Here is a 21,499-nt window from a genome sequence, read left to right on the forward strand (position 1 = left end):
TTTAAAGTGGGATTTTGAAGTGCAACTATTGAAACGTCCTTTTCCCCATCCAGTTCTGCCTGATTTTGTTCCATGTATGTTGGGGTTCTATTGTTATATGCTTATTATTATATCTTCTTGGTGGAGTGATGTTTTTTTTAATGGTACTGAGGATTGAACACAGTCTTGTGCTTGCCAGGCAAATGCTCTACCACTTGAGCTATGTCCCCAAGCCTGGATTGACCCTTTTATTATAAAATACCTTTCTTCATCACCAGTTATAATTTCTGGGTTGTTTTGTTTTGGTTTGGTTTGGTTTTTTGGTGGGACTGGGGTTTGGACTCAGGGCTGTCCACATGGGGTGTCATGAACTACTTGTTTGGGCTAGCCTCAAAATGTGATCCTCCTGATCTCAACCTCCCAAGTAGATAGGCTTAAAGAGTGAGCACCCCACTTAATTTCTATTTTTGTGATATAGTATTAGCATATGTTAATCTACAAAGTGAAGATTTCATTGTGATATTTCCATGCATACATGTTATATACTTTGATCATATTCACTTTCTCTCTTGCATTTTCTTATCCCCCTCCTCCATGCTTCCCCCTTTTTTAAAAAACCATCTTACAAACATTTTTGCAGTACTGGGACTTGAACTCAAGACAGTCACCTTGAGCCACTCCACCAGACCTTTTTATGTATGTGTGTGATGGATATTTTCAAGATAGTGTTTCGTGAACTGTTTGCCCAGGCTGGCTTTGAACCACAGTCCTCCTGATCTCTGCTTCCTGAGTAGCTAGGATTACAGGTGTGAGCCACCGGCACCAAGTTCTTATAAAATTTTTAATGGGTTTCTCTTTTGTTTGGTGGCACTAGGATTTGAACTCAGGGCGTTGTGCTTGCTAATCAGGTGACCCACCACTTGAGCCACACCTCCAGCCCTTTTTGTTTTAGTTATATTTTGCTTTTAGTTATTTCTAGAATAAGCTTGGGCTCCAATCCTCCTATTTGTGCTTCCCACAGAGCTGAGATGACAGGCAAGCACCACTACACCTATTGGGTGAGATGGGGTGTCACAAACTTTTTGCCTGGGCTGGCCTCAAACTGCAATCCTCCTGCCTCCACCTCCAGAGTAACTGGGATTACATGCATGAGCCAACATGACTGGCCTTTTAAATTGGTTTCTGATGTTCTTTTTATATGTACATACAATGCACTTTGATCATATTCTCCCCCCTCCCTTTTCTCCCTCCCACCTCCTGCAGGTTTCCCCCAAATAGTTCTACTTTTATGTTCATCTCTTTTTTTAGACCTAGGTTCAATATATGAGAGAAAACATACTGCATTTGTCTTTATAAGCCTGAATTATTTCACTTAACATTGTGATCTCCATTTCCACCCATTTTCCTGCAAATGACATAATTTCTTTCTTCAATATGGTTATATAATATTCCATTATGTATACATACAATGTTTTCTTTATCCATTCATCTGTTGATGGGCCCCTAGGCTATTTCCATAACTTGGATATTGTGAAAAGTGCTGCAGTAAATATGGGTGTGCAGATAACTCTATTGTATGCTGACTTACATTCCTTTGGATATATGCCCAGGTTGGTATAACAGGATCATATGGTAGTTCTAGTTATAGAGCTTTTGTTTTGTTTTGTTGCAGTATTGGGATTTGAACTCAGGGCCTATACCTTGAGCCACCAGCCTTTTTTTTATGATGGGTTTTTCAAGACAAGGTCTCACGAACTATTTACCCAGGCCAGCTTCCCAAACCATAATCCTCCTGATCTCTGCCTCCTGAATAGCTAGAATTACAGGCATGAGCTACCAGTGCCTGGCTAGTTCTAATTTTTTGAGGAACTTCCATACCGATTTCCATAGTGACTGGAATAATATACATTTCCAGAACACAGTTTATTTTTCCCTGCATCCCCTACAACATTTATTGTTGTTTGTTTTCTTTTTCTTTCTTTCTTTTTTTTTTTTGGTGGGACTGGGGTTTTTAACTCAGGACTTCATTCTTGCAAAGCAGACGCTTTAGCGCTCGAGCCACACCTTCAGTCCATTTTACACTGGATATTTTGGAGATGAGGTCTTTAGAACTACTCCCCTGGGCTGGCCTCAAACTACAATACTCCCAATCTCAGCCTCCCAAGTAGCTAGGATTACAGATGTGAGCCACCAGCCCCCAATATTGTTTTCTTGGCAACAGCCATTCTGACTAGGGTGAGATGGAATCTCGATATAGTTTGATTTGGATTTCCTTTATGGCTCAGAATGCTGAACTCATCTACACATGTTTGTTGGAAATGTGTACTTCTCTTGAGTGCTGTTTGTTGAATTCATTTGTCCATTTATTAATTGGATTATTTGTTCTTTTGGTGCTTACTTTTTGACAGTAGTGGAGTTTGAACTCCGGGCCTTGTGCTTTCTAGGCAAGGTGCTGTATCACTTGAGCCATGCCCCCAGCCCTTTTGGTGTTTATTTTTTGAGCTGTTTCTGTGTTTTGTGTTTTGATCCCTGTGAAAGATTTTCTCCAGTTTTGTACACTGTCTCATTGCTCTGATAATTTTCCTTTGCTGTGCAGAAATTTTTTTATTTGGTGCAATCTCATTTGTAAATTCTTGCTCTATTTCCTGACTAGGAATCCTAGTCAGAAAGTCGTTGCCTATACCTTTAAACCATACCTTAAAGTGTTTCCCTCAATAGTTTCAAAGTTTCAGGTCTTTCATTAAGATCCTTAATCCATTTTGAATTGGTTTTACTACAGAGAGAGAGACAGGAATCTAGCTTCAGTCTTCTCCACGTGCATATTCACTTTTCCCAGCACCATTTGTTGAAGAGGCTCTTTTCTCCAACATGTTTTTGGCTCCTTTGTCAAAAATCAGATAGCTGTAGCTGCGTGGGCTTTTATCTGAGTCCTCTATTCTACTCCATTGGTCTCCGTGTCTGTTTTCTACCAGTACTGTGCTGTTTTTGTTACTATGGCTCTGTAGTATAAATTGAAGTCAGATATTGTGATCCTCTCATGTTGTTATTTTTGCTCAGGATTGCTTTGGCTATTTGGGCTCTTTTGTGCTTCCATATGAATTTTATGGTTGATTTTTCTATTTCTGTGCAGAATGACATTGGGATTTTGATGGGCATTGCATTGAATCTGTAGATTGCTTTTGGTAGTATGGCCATTTTCACAATGTTGATTCTGCCAATCCGTGAACATGGGAGGTCATTCCATCTTCTAGTGTTATCTCCAATTTCTGCCTTCAGTGTTTTATAGTTTTCATTGTAGGGTCTTCCACCTCCTTAGTTAAATATATTCCTAGGTTTTATTTATTTATTTATTGGCACTGGCATTTAAAATTAGGGCCTCATGCTTGCTAGGCAACCCTTCCATGCCCCCAGGCCTCTCCCCACTTTTTTTTGCTTTAGTTGTTTTTCAGATAGGTTCTTGCGTTTTTGTCCAGTGCCAGCCTCTGACCCTGATCCTCCTTCCCATGCCTCCCAATAGCTAGTATCACATTGAGATGGAGGGCTCCCTAACTTTTTACCCAGGCTGGCCTTAAGCTGTAATCTTCCCAATCTTTACTTCATGAGTAGCTGGGATTACAGATGTGCCCACCATGGCCAACTGTATTTTGAGGCTATTGTGAATGGGATTGTTCTGCTGATTTCTTTCTCAGCCTTTTTGTTATTGGTATACAGAAGAGCTACTGATTTTTGTAGGTTGACTTTGTATCCTGCTACTTTTCCAAAAGTGCTTACCAAATCTAGAGTTTTCTGATGGACTCTTAAGCATAGGATCATGTCATCTACAAAAGGGATAATTTGACTTCCTCTTTTGCTATGTGTATCCATTTTGTTTCTTTCTCTTGCTTTATTGCTATGGCTAAGGATTCAAATAGAGAGTAGACATTCTTGTCTTGTTCCTGATTTTAGAGAAAATGTTTTTTAAAGTTTTTCACTGTTTACTACAATTATGGCTATAGATTTGTCATGTATAGCCTTTATTATGTTGGGATTATGTCCCTTCTTTTCCTACTTTATTTAGGACATTTTTATCATAAAGGGATACTGAGTTTGGTCAAAGGCTTTTTCCACATTGATTGAGATGATCAACTGATTTTTGTGCTGATCCTATTTACATGCTGTATTTTGTTTATTGATTTGCATTTGTTGAACCATCATTGCATCCTTGGAATAAAACAAACTTGAGTGTGGTGTATGATCTTTTTAATGTGTTGTTGAATTTAAATATTTTATTGAGAATTTTTGTTTCTATATTCACCAAGGAAATTGGCCTATGGCCTATAGTTTTCTTGTGTGTATGTGTGTGTGTGTCTTTACCGGTAGTTGCATCAGAGTAATGCTGGCTTCATAGAATGACGTTGGTAGCGTTCCTTCCTTTATTATTTTATGGAATAGTTGAGGAGCATTGGTATTAGTTCTTTTTAAAGGTCTGGTAGAATTCAGTAGTGAATCCATCTGGTCCTGGGTTCTTCTTTGTTGGGAGTCTCTTGATTATTGCTTCAGTCTCCTTCCTCATTATAGATCTGTTTTAAGTGGTTTAAATTTGTTAGGTCACATGCATCTAGAAATGTATCCATTTCTTTTAGATTTTCTGATTTATTGGGATATAAGTTTTCAAAATATCCCCTGGTAATCCTCTGAATTTCATTAGTATCTTTAAAACATCCCCATTTCATCTTTAATTTTATTAATTTGAGTCTTCTCTCTCTTGATTTTGGTTAGGTTTTTTTTTTTTTTTTGGAAGTGCTAGGGTTTGAACTCAGCGCCTCATGCTTGCTAGGTAGGCACTCGACCACTTGAGCCACTCCACCAGCCCTATTTTATATTGTACTTTTTTAAGATAGGGTCTCACAAACTATTTGCCTGGGGTTGGCTTCGAACCATGATCCTCCTGATCTCTGCCTCCTGAGTAGCTAGGATTACAGGTGTGAGCCACTGGTGCGTGGCTTGTTCTTTTCTTTTTCCGTGTTCCCCTTGAAAATTTGCTGGTTGACTGAGTTGAATGTGACTGATTCTTTCCTTCTTCTCATTTACTTATCCATTTCTCTTTGAAGTTTATTTTTTCCTGACCTCTTGTGTTTATGACTGTCTTTCTACATTGTCTACTTGTAGGATTCCCTTAAGTATCTTCTGCAATGCTGACTTAGTAGCCATGAATTGCTTTTGTTGGTGCTTATCTTTTTTTTTAATGGAACACTTCACGAATTTGCGTGTCATCCTTGCACAGGGGCCATGCTAATCTTCTCTGTATCGTTCCAATTTTAGTATATGTTCTGCCAAAGTGAGCACTGGTGCTTATCTTTGAAGTTATTTATTTTTTTAATCAATTTTAAAGGGTAACTTTGCTGGATAATCTTGGTTAGCAGTTACTTACTTTCAGAGGTTGAAATATATCATTCCATACTTTCCTGACTTTTAGGGTTTCTGCTGAGAGGTCTTATGTAATTTTTCTGATGGGTTTGCCTTTGTAAGTAAGTTGGCAATTTTCTTTTGCAGCTTTCAATATCCTTTCTTTATTCTGTAGTCTTAGCATTTTGACTATAATGTAATATGGAGAAGTTCCTTTCTGGTCATGTCTATTTGGGGTTCTATATGCCTCCTGTATTTGAGTGTTCATATATTTCCCTAGATTTGGGGAATTTTCTGCTATGATTTCATTGAATAGGTTTTGTATGCCTTTAGTTGGTATATCTGTTCCTTCTTCTACCCCATGGATTCTTAGGTTTGAGCTCTTGATCATGACCCAGAGATCTTGAAAGTTGTGGTCATGCTTGTTTTTTTTTTCTTTGTTGCTATCTGAATGTAATGTTTCTTTGACTTTGTTTTCAATCTCTGATATTCTTTATTCTGCTTGGTGTAGTCCATTGGTGACACTTTCCACTGAGTTTTTTTATTTGATTTATTGATTTTTTCATTTCCAACATTTCTGCTCATTTTTAAAAATTCTTTTGTGGTACTGGAGATTGAACTCAGGACCACACACTTGCTAGACAGATGCTCCACCACTTGAGCCACTCTGCCAGCTCTGTTTGGTTTTTGTTATTGTTGTTTTTCTCAAATCTCAATATCCTTACCAAATTTTCTCATCCAGGCCTTGAATTGACTTCCTTACTTCACTCAGCTGTTTGTTTGACTCCTCTTTGAGGGCATTGATCATTTTGAATTCTTTGTCTGCCATTTCTGCCACTTCAGTATCTTTGGATTTGGTTATTGTGGATTTATGAACTTTTGGAGGAGTAATATTGCCTTTCTTTTTTCTATTTCTTGTGTTTCTAGGTTGTGATTTGTGCATCTGTTGAGATGAATCTCTCTTCCATTTTTATCAAGTTGACTTCTTAGTGAGCAGTCTTTTCTTGAGAGCTCAGTCTACACTTCCACTCAGAGAGGAAAAAATAAACTGCCCAGACAGCAACAACTGAATTCACTTTAGAAGCTTCCTTTCTTCGTGTGCCAGGATCCTCTGTTGGTTATAAGGAACTTGGAAGCCTGTGGGTCAGGCAGGTTCCCACTTGCTCCACTGGTCCCCAAGTTTGTGCCTCTGGGGGCAACAAGCATTCAAAGTTTTGGGTGTCCCACAAATGCATTGGAGAGTGGGTGGGAACAAACAGAACACTGGGTTCTGCACTTGGGATTATAGCTTTGGCTTCCTCTCCCTACCCCAGGGTGCCAGCTTTGGAGCTGCATCACCTTTCCATTTCTCCATGCTTTTCAGCTGTCACAGCACCCTTTTCCTGATTGTCAATGTTCTTCCTTTCTTTCTCTCTTTGGAATATGGTCTCTCCTTTCCGGACACTTCTCATTCTTGGAGTTACATGGAGGATAATTTTAGTTTTAAAATCTATTTTATCTGATATTAGTATTGTCATTATAGCTCTCCTTTTGTATGATTTTCATGGTAAATCTTTTTTCATCCATTCACTTTCATCTTACTTTTACCTGTGAATTTAAAATATGTCTCTTGTAGACAGTGTACAGTTGGGTCATGTTTTTCATCCGTTCAGCCTAATTCTGCCTTTTAAATGGAATGTTTATATTTAATTTAATTCTGATGTACTGGTTATGATTGTAATCTTTTCCATTTATTTATTTTTGCTTTTTGAGACAAATGTTACTATGTAGCCTAGGCTGGCCTTGAACTTGTGATCCTCCTCCCTCTGCCTCCTGAATGCTGGAATTACAGGTACTGCACCATACTTAGCTTTCTTTTATTCTTATTGTCTTTGAAATTTTACTATTTCTATTCCTATATTCCTCTATTAATACCTTCTTTTGTGTGAAGTGGATATTTTCTAGTGTATGTGTTTAATTACCTTCTTGTTTCTTGTTTTTTAAGTTGATTTTTATGCATAGCTTGCATAAGGCCCTAGACTTGATCCCCAGCACCATTAATTAATTAATTAATTGATATAGTGGTTTCCCTGGGGATTGCCATTGACATCTTAATGTATATTTAGCTAGTTAGAATTAATACCAAATTGATTTCAGTATTTAAAAAGTTGCCTCTTTATAAGTTTGTTTTCCTGCCTCTTTTTGTGCTATTATTGTCATACAAATGACACTTTTACACATTTTATACTCATGAAAATAGACTTTACTATGCCTGTATAGTTGCACATATGTGTGTGTATTTTAAATCAGGGAAGACAAAAGTGTAACAAACTAAATAATGCATTCATTCCATCATTTATGCTTACCTATGCACTCACCTTTGCAGACACTCTTTATTTCTTCATGTAGATTCAGGTTACTGTCTACCATCATTTCATTTCATCCTGAAAGACTCACTTTGGTACTTTTTATAGAATAGATATGCTAGTGATGAATTATTTCAGTTTATATTTATCTGTTAATATCCTAATTTCTCCTTCATTTTTGAAAGATAATTCTGATGGGTATAGAATTCTTGCTTGAGAGTCTTTTTTTCTTTCAGCACTGATTTTTTGGAAGGAGGCAGTACTGGAGTTTGAATTCAGGGCCTTGCACTTGTTAGGTAAGTGCTCTACCACTTGAGCCATGCCTCCAGCTCTTTCAGCACTTTGAGTATGTTATGCCACTGCTTTCTGACTTCCAAAGCTTCTGATGAGATATCAACTGCTAATCTTGTTGGGAATCTTTTGTTGATGAGTCACTTTTTTCCCACTATTGTCAAGATTCCCTCTTTGCTTTTGTCTTTCATAATTTGGGTTGTGATGTGTACAAGTATATATTCTTTGAATTTATCCTACTTGGATTTCAGTGAATTTCTTCTATGCATGGATTATTGTTTTCATCAAATTTGGAGGTTTTAGTCATTATTACTTCAAATATTCTTTCTTGCACCTTTCTCTTTCTTCTCTCTCCTTTTCCTTTCTCTCCCACTGTGTGTGTGTGTGTGTGTGTGTGTGTGTGTGTGTGTGTGTGTTTGATGGTGCTACACATGCCTCCAAGGCTCTGTTCATTTTGCTTATTTTGTTTTCCATTCCTGTTTGAATAATCTCAATAGACTTTTCTTCAAATTCACTGATCTTTACTCTGACACCTCATATCTATTGCTGAGCTTCTCTAGTGAATTTTTCATTACAATACCGTGTTTTTCATTTCCAGAACTTCTGTTTTTTTTTTTCAGAACTTCTGTTTTTAAACAAATTATCTTCATTGATAGTCTCTATCTATTAGGACAACACTCATACATTCCTTTAGTTCATTAAATGGAGTTTCCTTTAGTTCTTTCAAAAATATTAACAATCTCTGATTTATAGTCTTTGTCCATTAAGTCCAACAACTGAGCTTCCTTGGTCACAGAGTCTATTGACTGATAATATCAGATCCCTTGGCTATAAAGCTGACTATGGGTCTGAATGCTTGTCTGCCTTAAGAGAAAACAATATAATATATAGAGAAATGGGAAAATGAATTCATTTACAGTTTTGGCCAAAATTGGAAAGAGAGAAATTCTTAATCCATCTCTACCTTGTCTATAGCAATGTTGTAACTTATAGAAAAAATGAAACAAAAGTGAGAAATTATGCATCTGTAGGTAGTCCTTTTCCTGGAAGATGAGTCTTCTGACATTAGGGCTCCTGTGGCTGGCTCATTTTCACTCCCAGTATGGTATTTCCTGCAGGAATCTCAATTTCCAGAGCCCCTTTTCTTGTCCATTCCTCAATATTGAGGGATTTGGGGTGCTGTGATATCTATTTCTGCATTGGTGGAGAGTCTATCAAGGGCGCATGAAGTATATAGGTTAAAAAAAGAAAAAGAGCCACATGCCTTTCCCTGAAAGAAACACATTGAACATACTACAAGTAGGGGCCAAGGTTGGGAGGTGTTTAATAGCTCCCCCTAATGGAAGGATAGCTACAAGAACCTCTTTCTATGACCTCTCTTGTCTCTGCCTGTTTCCTTTTGTGAGAGCTGATAAAAATAACTCCATTTTGATCTTGAAATTTTTTTCCTTCTTGTCTCTGAGTGAACTTTTCCTCCAGAGGCAGCTAATTAATCATTCTGTACTGTGGTCCCTCATGGCAGGTGTCCTGGTCCTCATGGCAAGTGTCCTCCACATTAGAGGAGGGGGCAATAGATGACTAGAGCCAGTGTAAAAAACTGAACTTTTTGCCAAATTTGAACAAGACAGGTTTAGAAAGAGTGGCTCTTAGGCACATACCACAGAGCTATAGACTTTAGATACCAGCTCTAAGAGTACTGCTTATTTAACCAATTGAGAATGGACACATATAAATTATCATATCTTAAACATATTTTGAAATATGACTTTGTTTTCAAGTGTTTACAAGCAATATAATTGGGAAAATCTCTAAAGCCAGTCTGGCTGGGTGCCAGTGTCTCACACCTGTAACCCTAGCTACCTGGGAGGCTGAGATTTGTAGGATCATGGTTTGAAGCCAGCCTCAGCAAATAGTTTGTGAGGCCCTAGCTTGAAAAACCTCATCACAAAAAAGGGCTAGCAGAGTGGCTCAAGGCGGAAGCCCTGAGTTCAAGCCTCAGTACCACAAAAAAAAAAAGAGCAAAATGGACTGGAGGTGTGGCTCAAATGGTGAAGTGCCTGCTTTGTGAGTGTGAAGCCCTGAGTTTAAATCCCAGTCCCATCAAAACAAAAAATAGCCAGTCCTGTACATATCTTACATTAAAATCTTAATTTTTAATTCACTTTCAAATGAGGGTGACTAGCTGGGCATGGTGGCACAAATCTGTATCCCAGCATTTGCAAGACTGTGACAGGAGGATCTTGAGACCAGCCTGGGCTACATAGCGAGACCGTGTCTCAAGAAAAAAATAAAAGAAAGAAGAAAAAGAAAGAAAAGAAAGGCAATGGGGGATAAATAAAGCAAGATTGTCCTTAACTGTGTGAAAGTCACATGACTCGGGTAATCTAAAGTGACTTGTAACAATATATAAAGTGTTGAGTAACTCAGCAATCCAATTTTAGTTATTTTTATAACTTGTTAAGACAACAATCATGATAGCATTTTGTCAGGACCATTAAGCTTGTAAAGTTTTATAAAACTTGTATCAACAAAACATATCACATATTATGAAATAACAGTGACTTATTTGACCAGAGTTATAAATTAAACCTCATTCAAAAGACAGAAAACAGACAGATACGTAAACAACCTTAATTTCCTTAAGATTTAATTTTCCTAAGCATAAAAAACCAAAAATAAATTTTTTTCCTAAGCAATTAAAATCTAAAAGCAGAAAACACAGCAATTATCTTGATACTACAAAAATCTTTGTTCTTTTATTTCTTTTGTAAACTTTATTAAGAGCAGGTGAATATTTTTAGAAAGCCTCATTGTTCTAAGCATTAAAGTACTACAAAACCCTACAAATACCTTCCGGTTATAGCCAACTCAATCACATATAAATCTTGTTTCAAAAACCTCCTGTAGTGGTAGAGCACTTTGTAACTCATTAAGATCTTTAGTTACAACAAAAACATCATTCTTAGATTGCTAGAAGATGCTGCCATCCTAGAAATTAGAAAGCAGTACTTTTAAAAATCACCTGCCATTTCTTTCCAGTTTTTAGAGTTGGAATAAGGAAAAGAAAGACCAAACACAATTAGATTTCTTGAGTTAGACGATTCTGATTATATGTCTTAAGCAACACTTAATTAAAAACTGTTTGTAATTCAGTTTATGTCTACACTTAGTTATAGTCTCCTTTTTAGATTTCCAAATATTCATTGACCAATCACATCTTCCTCCAACAAACCATGGACGCCATTTAGAGATATGCACATAGCCTAGTCATTTAAACATAGCATATTGGGGGCGTGAAAAACCTAAGGATCTTTTTCCAAATCTTTTTAACCAACGTTATTTGACAACATGGAGATTTTCCTGTCACACAAAGAATTGTGTATACTTGTATACAAACACATCTGAACACCATAAAATTGTGAACAAAATTTCTGATGACATTTCTACCATATTGCATCTGTCAGAGACTCATTGACATGTTACACTGTGTGTGTCTATATACATATATGTTATATCTGGATATAGATAGATATGTAATATTGCACTATGTATATTATAAGAACATTTCCTATTATATATTCCACAACATGAAAACTGAGTGATTCAATGAACACAAAGAATCTACATGTATCATTGTTTTTTGCAAACAGTAATGATTCTATCTTAATAATTTCATAGGTATATAACAAATTAAATATTAAAATATTTAACCTCATGGCATTGTTTATTTAAAAAGTGTATAACAGTACATATCAGCAATGAATTAATGTTGAGAGGAAATTCATTTAATTAATGTTGAGGGGCAACTTGACAACAGCAAAAATAGTCCACCTTAACATCAGAATATCTACAGAATGTGTGTGTGTCCCCAACATCCTCACATGGAATAAAGCCCCTCGAAGCCATACAAAGAGCTGGTCTCCCAAACTCAACCGTTTTCTTTCCTAAATCCACATCTTAAATTTGCCTAATACAGTTGCAGTTTAGAAATTCCCCTGAGCAATCAACACAATCGCACTCTAGCAACTTAATCACCACTCAAGTGCAAAATATCAGACGTTTCCCATGAGATTAAAGACATCAGAGAAGTAGAGTCGATGTCTTAGGTCATTTCTTTGCCCACCCTCCAAGATAGTTGGGCTTGAGACATACATAAGACAAAGCCGTGTGGGGATAGAAATTCAGCAGGTCTACACGCAGACAGTTAAATCCAAATGATACTTAGGATAAACTGAAACAAGCTAAGAGGCCACTTGGTTACAAGCTCAGTCTTGATATTTGTGAGCCTTATAAGTCTTGAATCAAATCTTCTGTAGCATTAATTTTTTGTAACCTTCTTTCTTTTAGCCCCAAACAGTCCAAGCTAATTCTGTTAGTGTCTGCATTCCAGCCAGGACTGGTTGGATAGCAGTCCCCCAAGTAATTATAACAGGTTATCTGCAGAAAAGAAAGACCAGACAGAGAAAGAGCTAAAACCCTCCAGTCAAACAAAAACCAGATAAAATAAAAATATATTAAGCGTCTGGCCGGGTAGCTCAAGTCATGGAGCACTGGACTTTCAGGCAGGAAGTCCGGAGTTCGAATCCCAAGACCGCCTCCAAGGAAGTTGGGAAAAAAATACTAATTGAAGTGACCATAACTGCAAAGCCAATTCACCAGAGGGGGGGGCGTGGCTTGAAAAGGTGAAAAGCCATTACAGGTAACTCTGGGGAGCTCCAAACCAGGAGGAGAGCTTTCTGTTCTCATTCAAACCCCAGCAGAGATTTCCAAATACACCTGGGGTTTTAAAGCTTCTTAATGTCCTCATAAACTCACATACAAAGCACAAAGAACTCTAATTTCCTTGTCAAGCCAGCAGTTATGAAAAGAACCCAACATAAAAAGCCACAAATAACAAGCAAATGAAAAAGGACAAGGCCCAGTGTGCACAACTAGCAAGAACTTACCAGGGAAACGAATTTGGGGCCCATAGAGTTCAATTTTTAATTTTTTTCCCCAAAAGTAGCAAAGGGCACTAAGATTGGCTAAAAGGGAAAGAAAGGAAGTTTTCTCAAACGGTTCAGGGCTGGTGACCCACAAGCGAAACTCTGTGAGTGTCACATGCAAAAGATGCCATCGGATACTGTCCCTTCATGGTCACCACGTTCTGTTACCAGAGCCCCTGGCTGTAAAGCCTGGCTGGGGGCTGAATGCTCCCCTGCATTAAGAAAACAGGACAAAATATAGAGAGAAATGGAAAAATGAATTTATTTACAGTTTTGGCCAAAACTGGGCCGAGATTCTTAATCTGTCTCCACCTTGCCTGTAGCTGCATCACAATTTACAGAAAAGATAACAGAAATACACTTTAGAGACAGTCTGTCTCCTAGAAAATAAGTCTTTCTTCTGGCATCCCGGCTGTTGGGGTGGCCCGTTGTCACTCCCTGAATGGTGTTTTCCTCAGGAGTCCTAAGTTGTTCCCCCACCCCCACCTTACAATACTTCCCTACGTTTGAATCTTACTTGCTTTCTTTCTCTTTCTTTTCTTCTTTCTTTTTTTGCGGTGCTGGGAATCAAACCCAAGACCTTGAACATTGTAAGCAAGTGCTCTGCCACTTGAGCCACGTCCCTATTTAGGCCATACTTTCTCACTTCTTTGCACATCTCAAATTTTTGTTGGAAACTGGACATTTTTGGGGGATGGTGCTAGGATTTGAACTCAGAGCCTCATTCTTGCTAGGCAGGCGCTCTACTGCTTGAGCCACTCCACCAGCCCTTTTTTCTGTTGGGTCTTTTTGAGATAGGGTGTTGCTTGTGTTGCCTGGACTGGCCTCGACCTGCAATCCTTCTGATCTCTGCCTCCCAAGTAGCTAAGATTTACAGGCATGAGCCACGGGTGTCCAGCACGAAAACTGAACTTTTTAATAATACAATGTGGCAACTCCAGGGAATCGGATTCTCCCCCTCCCCAGGATGTCGTGTTGCACTTTTCTTTTTTTGGGTGATTTTTTTCTGAAGTAATTCTGTGAAGTCGGTGTTCTTGGTCTTGTGTGACCTCTGAAGCGTGCTCGGTTGGCGTAGCGGTCAGCTCGTGACTAGACATTTCCTTAAACATCTGACCCTCGGCCTTGGCTGATGGCCTCAGAGCCGTGTTGAGACATGCCTTTCACGCTCGGTCGGGCTGTACACATCTTTGCCTTAGCTTTCACTTTCTGCTTGTGTACAGCTTCAAGGTGAGACGGTTCTCTTAGTTGCTAGTGTCAAAAGACGGAATTACAGCAGTTCAGTTTAAAGATCTTAATTGACTATATTTGCAGTTCTAGTTCAGGCAACACTTCATTCCTTGGAGTAGAATACATGTCTGATGAGCTGAGCAGAGGAGGTTGTTTTTATAGATAGGGACTGGTGAAGAAAGAACAAAAAGTGGGTTGGTCTCCTCAAAATTACTTTTTTTTTTTGTGGCGCTGGGGTTTGAACTCAGGACTTCGCACTTGGTAGGCAGATGCTCTACTGCTTGAGCCATGTCCCCAGCCCTCAAAGTCACTTTCTTGTTAAGATGAGGATAGGGATTTCTGTTTGGTGATGAAAACTTTAGTATGAGTGACTCCATTTTGGTTTCATGGCCTGGTCTGTTGCATTCTAGTGCAGTAATGTAATCTAAAACAATCTCCTCCTGTGTTTTTTATTTAACTTACTGCTGTTGCTGGGCAGTGGATTTTCCTTGAAACCCCTTTGAACAGTGAATATCCACTTGATAAATGAAGGACAGCAATGTCAGGCGGGTCCTGTTCAGGAGTGGGTGCTACTGGGAGAGGGAGGGAGAGGGTGACGGGGAGGGTGAAGGAGGCGAATGTGGTGGGGGTACTTCTTATGCTTATGTGGAAATACAACAATGAAATCTGGTGAAATTGTTTTAGCCAGGAGGCAGAGTCCAGGGAAAATGATGGTGGCGCTGAATCTAACCAAGGGACACTGTAAGCATATATGGAAATGCCACAGTGAACCCCCTGTACAACAAACATATGCTATGAAAATAAAAATAATAACCAGAGCAAAAATGGCCCAAGTGGTAGAGAGCCTGCCTAGCAAGTGCTATGCTCTGAGTTCAAACCCCAGCACCCCTCCCCCCAAAAGTATCATAAAAACCAAAATCATCCTCCAACATTATCAGTATGTTCACTGGTTAGAGACCAGTCAATCCCAATGTCACATACATTGTTCCAAATAATAGAACATGAAGAAAGATTCACACATTTTCTAAAGCAGTTGATTTTCTAAAGCATTGGTAGTACAAAAAGAAAAGCATGAGCAGAATGCAGCCCCAAGGTGTGGACGGGGAGCCTGAGGGGCTTAGGAGGTCTGGGGAAAGTGGAGAGTCACCAGCTCCCTATGGCTGAGTCTAACGTGGGAGGCTGTTGCTTGTGACGATTCCATAGCAGACATTGGGTCACCAGGGAAGGCAGCCAAGTTTGTGGCTTCAAGTTCTTGCCAGCGCTCAGAGAAGCACGTACCACTCCGTAGAGAGGCTGGGCTCAGGGAAGGTGGCCAAGCCCCTGGAGGTGGTTGAGGCACCGTGCATGCTTGTCCTCATAAGGGCAGCAGGGGCTCAAGTCAGGCAGAGGGGCTGGGGAACAGTGAGATCACACAGGAAGCAATAAAAGGGAATCACAAATGGAACAGTAAGGAGTGGGGGCCAAAGAGGGACAGGGAAAAGAAGTGGGGAACAGCAAAGAGGAACAGAGAACAGGGGACGCCAGTGACTGCAGGAACACCTGAGTGGGAGCCATTCAGGGCACAGTGGCATTCTTTGCTGTGGATATTCAGGTAGCCTCATGATGCTCCTCCTGACCCCTGTCTAGGGCACAGCCCTACATCTTGTGAAGTCCAGGCTCTCATCCCCAAAGAGCCTGAGGGTCAGTAAAGTGTGATCAGATATGCCTCAGCAAGGACACACTGTAATCCCCAAACGGCCAGTCTCTAAGATTCAGGACATTGCAGGCTGGGAAGAGAATTAGTTGTGGTGGGCTGAAATTGGGAGCGCAGTATCCTGTGGGGGGGGCACTTGGTAACAAGAGTGCCCTAGAGATGGAGACTCTGGTCCCTCTGGGCTGGTAGAGGGACACCTGAGGGCAAGGACAGGTTAGCTGACCCAAGATGAGAAATCCCTAAAGGGGAACTCTTCTTATGGACGTCACCGCAGTTGTCCTTGGCGGGTGGGTGTATGCATACATACACTGCTCTTTTTTGTTTCGTTTTGGTTTTGGCTGGCCTCCAACTCATGATACTCCCGCCGCAGCTGATTTGAGTCTTTGAAGGGAAAAAGGGAGCGAGTCATTTTACTGATGAGCATTTATGACACGAGGGACTGAAGTCTCCATTTTTAGGGGTTTGCGTGTGCGCGCGCAGTACGGGGGTGTAACCTGTGCCCTCACACATGCGAGGCAAGTACTCTAACTCAGAAATCCACCCTGTTCTTTCTGCCAGAACAGGATGGGGGCTTGCATGTTGCTGAGGAGATAGGTATAGGGGAGAGGCAAGCAGGGTACACTGGTGATTGTTTTTCAGTGCTGGGGATGGACCCCCGGGCCTTGTGCGTACTAGGCAAGTGCTCTTCACCGACCCGTATCCCCAGACCCCCGAGATGATTTTGAACTCATTGCTGCATGGTATCAGTGAGGAGGAGCGGGAGCCCCAGGAATTAAGCCACAAGAACCAAGAGTGGGAGAAATGTTGTCAGGGGAGCCCTTGGAATTCAAGCATTCAAGATTTTCCCTATTGTGAAGACTCCTGGAAAAAGTTTATAGAACAACCCTCCATCCTCAGGGGGCTTTCCCCACCCTTCTGGAACCTCACTGTGCGCCCCTGGGGTGGAGGCCTTCCTGAAAAGTCCTCAGAAAGTCCTTAGAGACCTCCCCATATCTGAGTTACAAGGAGCAGCATGCCCAGAGGGGTCTGGGACAGAGCCAGGCACCTGCAGGAAGGCAGGCAAGATTAGAAGCCTGATCTTTCCCAGCCCAGCTCACACCCAATCAGGACAGGACTCTTATCTAACAATATTCTTTTCCTGGGGTCAGGGAAAAGCTCCAGGAGGTGTTGTGGGGGTAGGATAGGACACTGAGTCTGGGGTCCCACCTCCACCAGAAGGATGTCATACTTCTCTACAAAGGCTCAGCAGGAGGCCCGAGGTCAGTGGAGGGCAGGTAGTCAGCAGCTGGGAGGGGCACCCCAGGCATTCCTGCTAGCACAAACCAGCCTCTCTGGCTCTCTCAGGAGCTCACACTTCCAGCCTTCTGCTGGGACAGGAATTCTGACACAGACTTTCAGCCAATCATCTTGGGGTGCTAAGGCTCAAACCCAGGTCCTTGCACATACTAGGCAAGTGCTCCACGACTGAGCCACATACCCAGCCCCAGTTTTTTTGTGACAGGATTTCAATATGTACCCCAGGCTGGCCTTGAACTTGTGATCTTCCTGCCTCAGCCTCCTGAGTGCTGGGATTACAGGAGCGCACCACCACAACTGAGCTATAAAAAAAAGATTGGTAGCAGACATGGTGGCACACACTCAGGAGGCTGAGCTAGGAGGCTCATGAGTTCCAGGCCAGCCTGGGCAATATAGCAAGATCTTGGCTTTGTTTGTTTGTTTTTAAAAGACAAACAACTCAGGTTTCACCCCCACATGCGGAGAGAACTTGCACCCTAATCCTATCATTTGGTGGGGGGCTGTGCAGTGTAATTGTGATGAATCCTTGGGTTTCATCACCACTGGCAGAGAGAGTCTGGAGCAGGGGGCCACAATGCTGCTGTCAGTCGCTTTCAATACAAGGGAAGGGCTGCTCTTATATAAACAGACCTCTCCGCCTGTCACTGAATAGTGGGACAATAAATTGGGAACTCTTCTAGCAGGGGCATTTTCCAACTGGAACTATCTAAAGAGAAATGTGTCAGGGAAGGTGGTGTCAATCAATAAGGGTACATATGGATAGGTGGGTTTATGAATGGGAAGACTTTTAAACAGACATCAGTGAGCTGAATATCAATGGTGGGTATTTGTGAATGGGAGGATGTGACAGGGCGCCCATAAGTGGGACCATTTGGGGACAGATATGAGTAGGGAGGTTTATCATTCCCAGTGGACAGTGGGGAGACATGCCAGCGAGTCAAGTAGTGTGAATGGGAAATTTTCCAGTAGAGGTTGTCAATGGGAATTCTGCCGTAGAAAGTCATTCCCAAATGGAGATTACCAGCTGAGGAGACCCCGCTGGGCAGGGAGTTCTGAGGAGAGATTTGTGGCTGGGGTCCAACAGCAGGCAACATGTTGCAGCTGGGTATTTGTGAGTGGGGACTTTTGTCAGTGGGGGTGATCAGTGGAGAGATGGGCAATGAAATATTTATGAATAAAAAGGTGTTTCTTCATGGGGTATTTGTGAAAGAGAGGATTTATCTCAGTGAGGATGGAGGTCTAATCAAAGCAAAGATTTGCAAGACCTTGGGGATTTGTCCTCTGCAGCCTTGGCAACAGTGGATTTGTAAAGTGGGGATTTGTCTGCAGCGAGAACACGGGGTGGGTGAATGGGTTTCTTTAGAAGTCTGAAAATGGTGGCGTTTGTCAGTGGAGGGGTTTTCATCAGAAGGAGATTGCAAATGAGCGTACAAAATATGTGCTACGTCTCTAAGGGAGATTATCATAATCATGATAAACTGAGATTCCCAGAGTGCGTTGAATTACTGCTACTAATATTATATGGAGTTTCCAATATTGTCTATTATTCCTAGTATCAAACATTATGAAAATAGAATAATGAGACCCATTAAATTACATAAAAAGGGGGGATAAGAAAATATAGTAGAGGGGATGAATATGAGCAAGTATTTTATATGCACATGTGGAAACATCACAATGAAACCCCTTTGTACAATTAATATACACTAATGAAAAACATTACTTGTAGGCTGAAGGAGTGGCTGAAGTGGTGGAGTGCCTGCCTAGCAAGCGTGAGGCCCAGAGTTCAAACCCCAGTATGGCCAAAAAATTTATTTGCAGCATTGTAATAATCCCTACTGCTAATTATCATTAGTAATGTTATATATTAAGTTATATTTACTATAACTACTACTGCTTGTGTTACACGCCTAGCACTTTACACTTATTGCTTCATTTAATATGCACGTTGTTCCTGTGAAGTGGGCTTGCTTTCTCTCCCCATTTTACAGATGAGGGAGCTGAGGCACAGGATGGCAGTATCATTTCCCTGATGACACAGAACTAGGACATAGCAGGGCAGGATTTGAATACAGATGATGCGGCTCTAAGGGCTCAAGTTCTAAACTAGTATATTACACTGCCTGTCTAGAAATTAGGACACTGTTAGTGGCATTGCACATTAGGTTACTGTTATGAGAGTTTCATGTGCTTGTTTTTCGGTGCTGGGTATCAAACTCAGGGCTTTGTGACACTAGGCAGCATTCTATCTCTGAGCCACATTCCCAGCCTGACAGTTTCATGTGTTTTGACCTAAAAATTATCCAAGGGGCAAATTCACCCCATAATCATCCTCCAACCCTAGTGCAGACCTCTGAAGGATTCTGGGAAGGGACCGTGAGGCCCATTTGTTAGGGAGGAGGACTGAGGCTCCAGTGAGGTAAGGCTGGGCCCGCAGACCACCCACTGAACTGGATCCCGTGCTGCACAGATCACCACAGGGTTGTGATCCCCACACGCTTCCTCTCAGCCCTCAGAGTCTGTCCTGAAGACAGTTGCACACAGACACACCAGTTGCCAGGGGTGTCCACTTCAATGCACTTTCCTAAAGGGTCGTGGGGATGTGGAGATCCCAGGACTATAGATCCTATCAGGAGCTCATGAGGTATCTAGAGGCTGTGGCCTTGTATGCTGTTCTGGACTCAGCGTCCCCAGAGGTACTGCTCAGCCCTGTCCATGTTGCATGGGGTCTAGGTGCAAGTCCTACCTGCGGGGTGGTTAGGTTGGCAGGAGAATGGCCTCCACGCTGAGTTCCATCCTTCCCCTGCCACCTCCTACTTTACCTTCCTCCCAGGGCCTAGCTCACGCTCCTGGAATGGGCCCCGATGTCAGGGAACCAGGAGTTCAGGGAGCTGGTATTGGGATTTGCTGCATTGTCAGGAGCTGCGAAAGTCTTGCAGGCAGCTGAGGTAATAGTAACAAGGTCACCAGGGCCAAAACAGCACCTGCACCCTTCCCTTACAGTCATACCCATCAGCAAAGGCCACCATTTGGCCTTTTTGATGGGCAGGGTTCAGATCCTCCCAGGCATGACTGAAGTGTGTGTTGATGCAGACATTGCTGCATTCCCTGCTCAAAAGTACTGGGTGCTCAAAATCTGCCCAGTCTAGGCCGGGCGTGCTCCCACACACCTGTAATCCCAGCACTCTAAAGGCTGTAATCCCAGCACTCTAAAGGCTGAAGCAGGAGGATCACAAATTCAAGGCCAGCCTGGGCTGCATAATGAGACTCTGTCTCAAAAAAAATTCTTCCCATCTTGATCCAGGGTATAAGCTGGGCTTGGGAAAACCTCCCAGGAGCATACAAAGTCCTGAGACAGGACCACACATTTAATTACCTAGAATGTCCTGGACCTGGTTGTATTTTTGGTTTGTTTTGCAAGTGCTTTACACTGAGTTATACCTCAGCCCAAGACCTGGGTTCTTTTTGGCTTTCTTTTTTTTTTTTTTTGTGGTACTGGGGCTTGATCTCAGGGCCTACACCTTGAGCCATTCCACTCCACCAGCCCTTTTTCTGTGATGGTGTTTCTGAGATAGGATCTTGAGAACTATTTGCCTGGGCTGGCTTCAAACTGCGAACCTCCTGATCTCTGCCTCCTGAGTGGCTAGGATTACAGGCTTGAGCCACCTGTGCCAGGCCTGTTTTTTTTTTCTTTTGAGACAGGGTCTGTTTGTGTAGCCCAGGCTGATCTTGAGCTTGTGATTCTCCTGCCTCAGCCTCCTGAGTCCTGCTACTGGAATTCTAGGCCAGAGGCCCAAACTCCAGAGATTCCAACATGTCAGGTTTGGCCACTCACCGCACCAAATAAAGAGACAAGTAGAGGTGAAGGTCAGAGAAAGGTGATTTAGTAGATTTCCCACACACAGCGGGAAGAGGCAAGTGAGCACTTCAGCCATCTTCCAGGTACAGACACGAACAAACGAGCTTTGAGTTTAAAGAGAGAAAGAAGTGTCGGGCACCGGTGGCTCACGCCTGTAATCCTAGCTACTCAGGAGGCAGAGGATCGCGGTTCGAAGCCAGCCTGGACAAATAGTTTGTGAGACTCTATCTCGAAAAACCCCATCACAAAAAAGGGCTAGTGGAGTGGCTCAAGATGTAGGCCCTGAGTTCAAACCCCAGTACCGAAAAAAAAAAGAAGGAAGCATTGCAGCAGGGGACGAAAGGTGTGCATGATTAAACAGTCCCAGTCAGAGGTGTAGTTTGGTGGTCCGAGGCAGTCACAGGTATGGTCTGGTTGATCATGATCTCAGGATGGGCAG

General features: G+C 41.7%; 1 protein-coding gene and 1 non-coding gene across 3 annotated transcripts in view; one reads left to right on the forward strand and one right to left on the reverse strand.

Moving 5' to 3' along the window:
* Syn1 (synapsin I) overlaps positions 1-21,499 on the forward strand; it is a 54,907-nt gene that overhangs the window by 18,259 nt on the left and 15,149 nt on the right. The gene's annotated exons all lie outside the window — the stretch shown is intronic.
* LOC141420026 (U6 spliceosomal RNA) lies at positions 5,198-5,304 on the reverse strand. The gene has a single exon (XR_012444732.1). It is a non-coding gene; the product is annotated as a U6 spliceosomal RNA (small nuclear RNA).

The sequence above is a fragment of the Castor canadensis genome, chromosome X (assembly GCF_047511655.1).
Source record: "Castor canadensis chromosome X, mCasCan1.hap1v2, whole genome shotgun sequence".
In the NCBI taxonomy this organism is placed as follows: domain Eukaryota; kingdom Metazoa; phylum Chordata; class Mammalia; order Rodentia; family Castoridae; genus Castor; species Castor canadensis.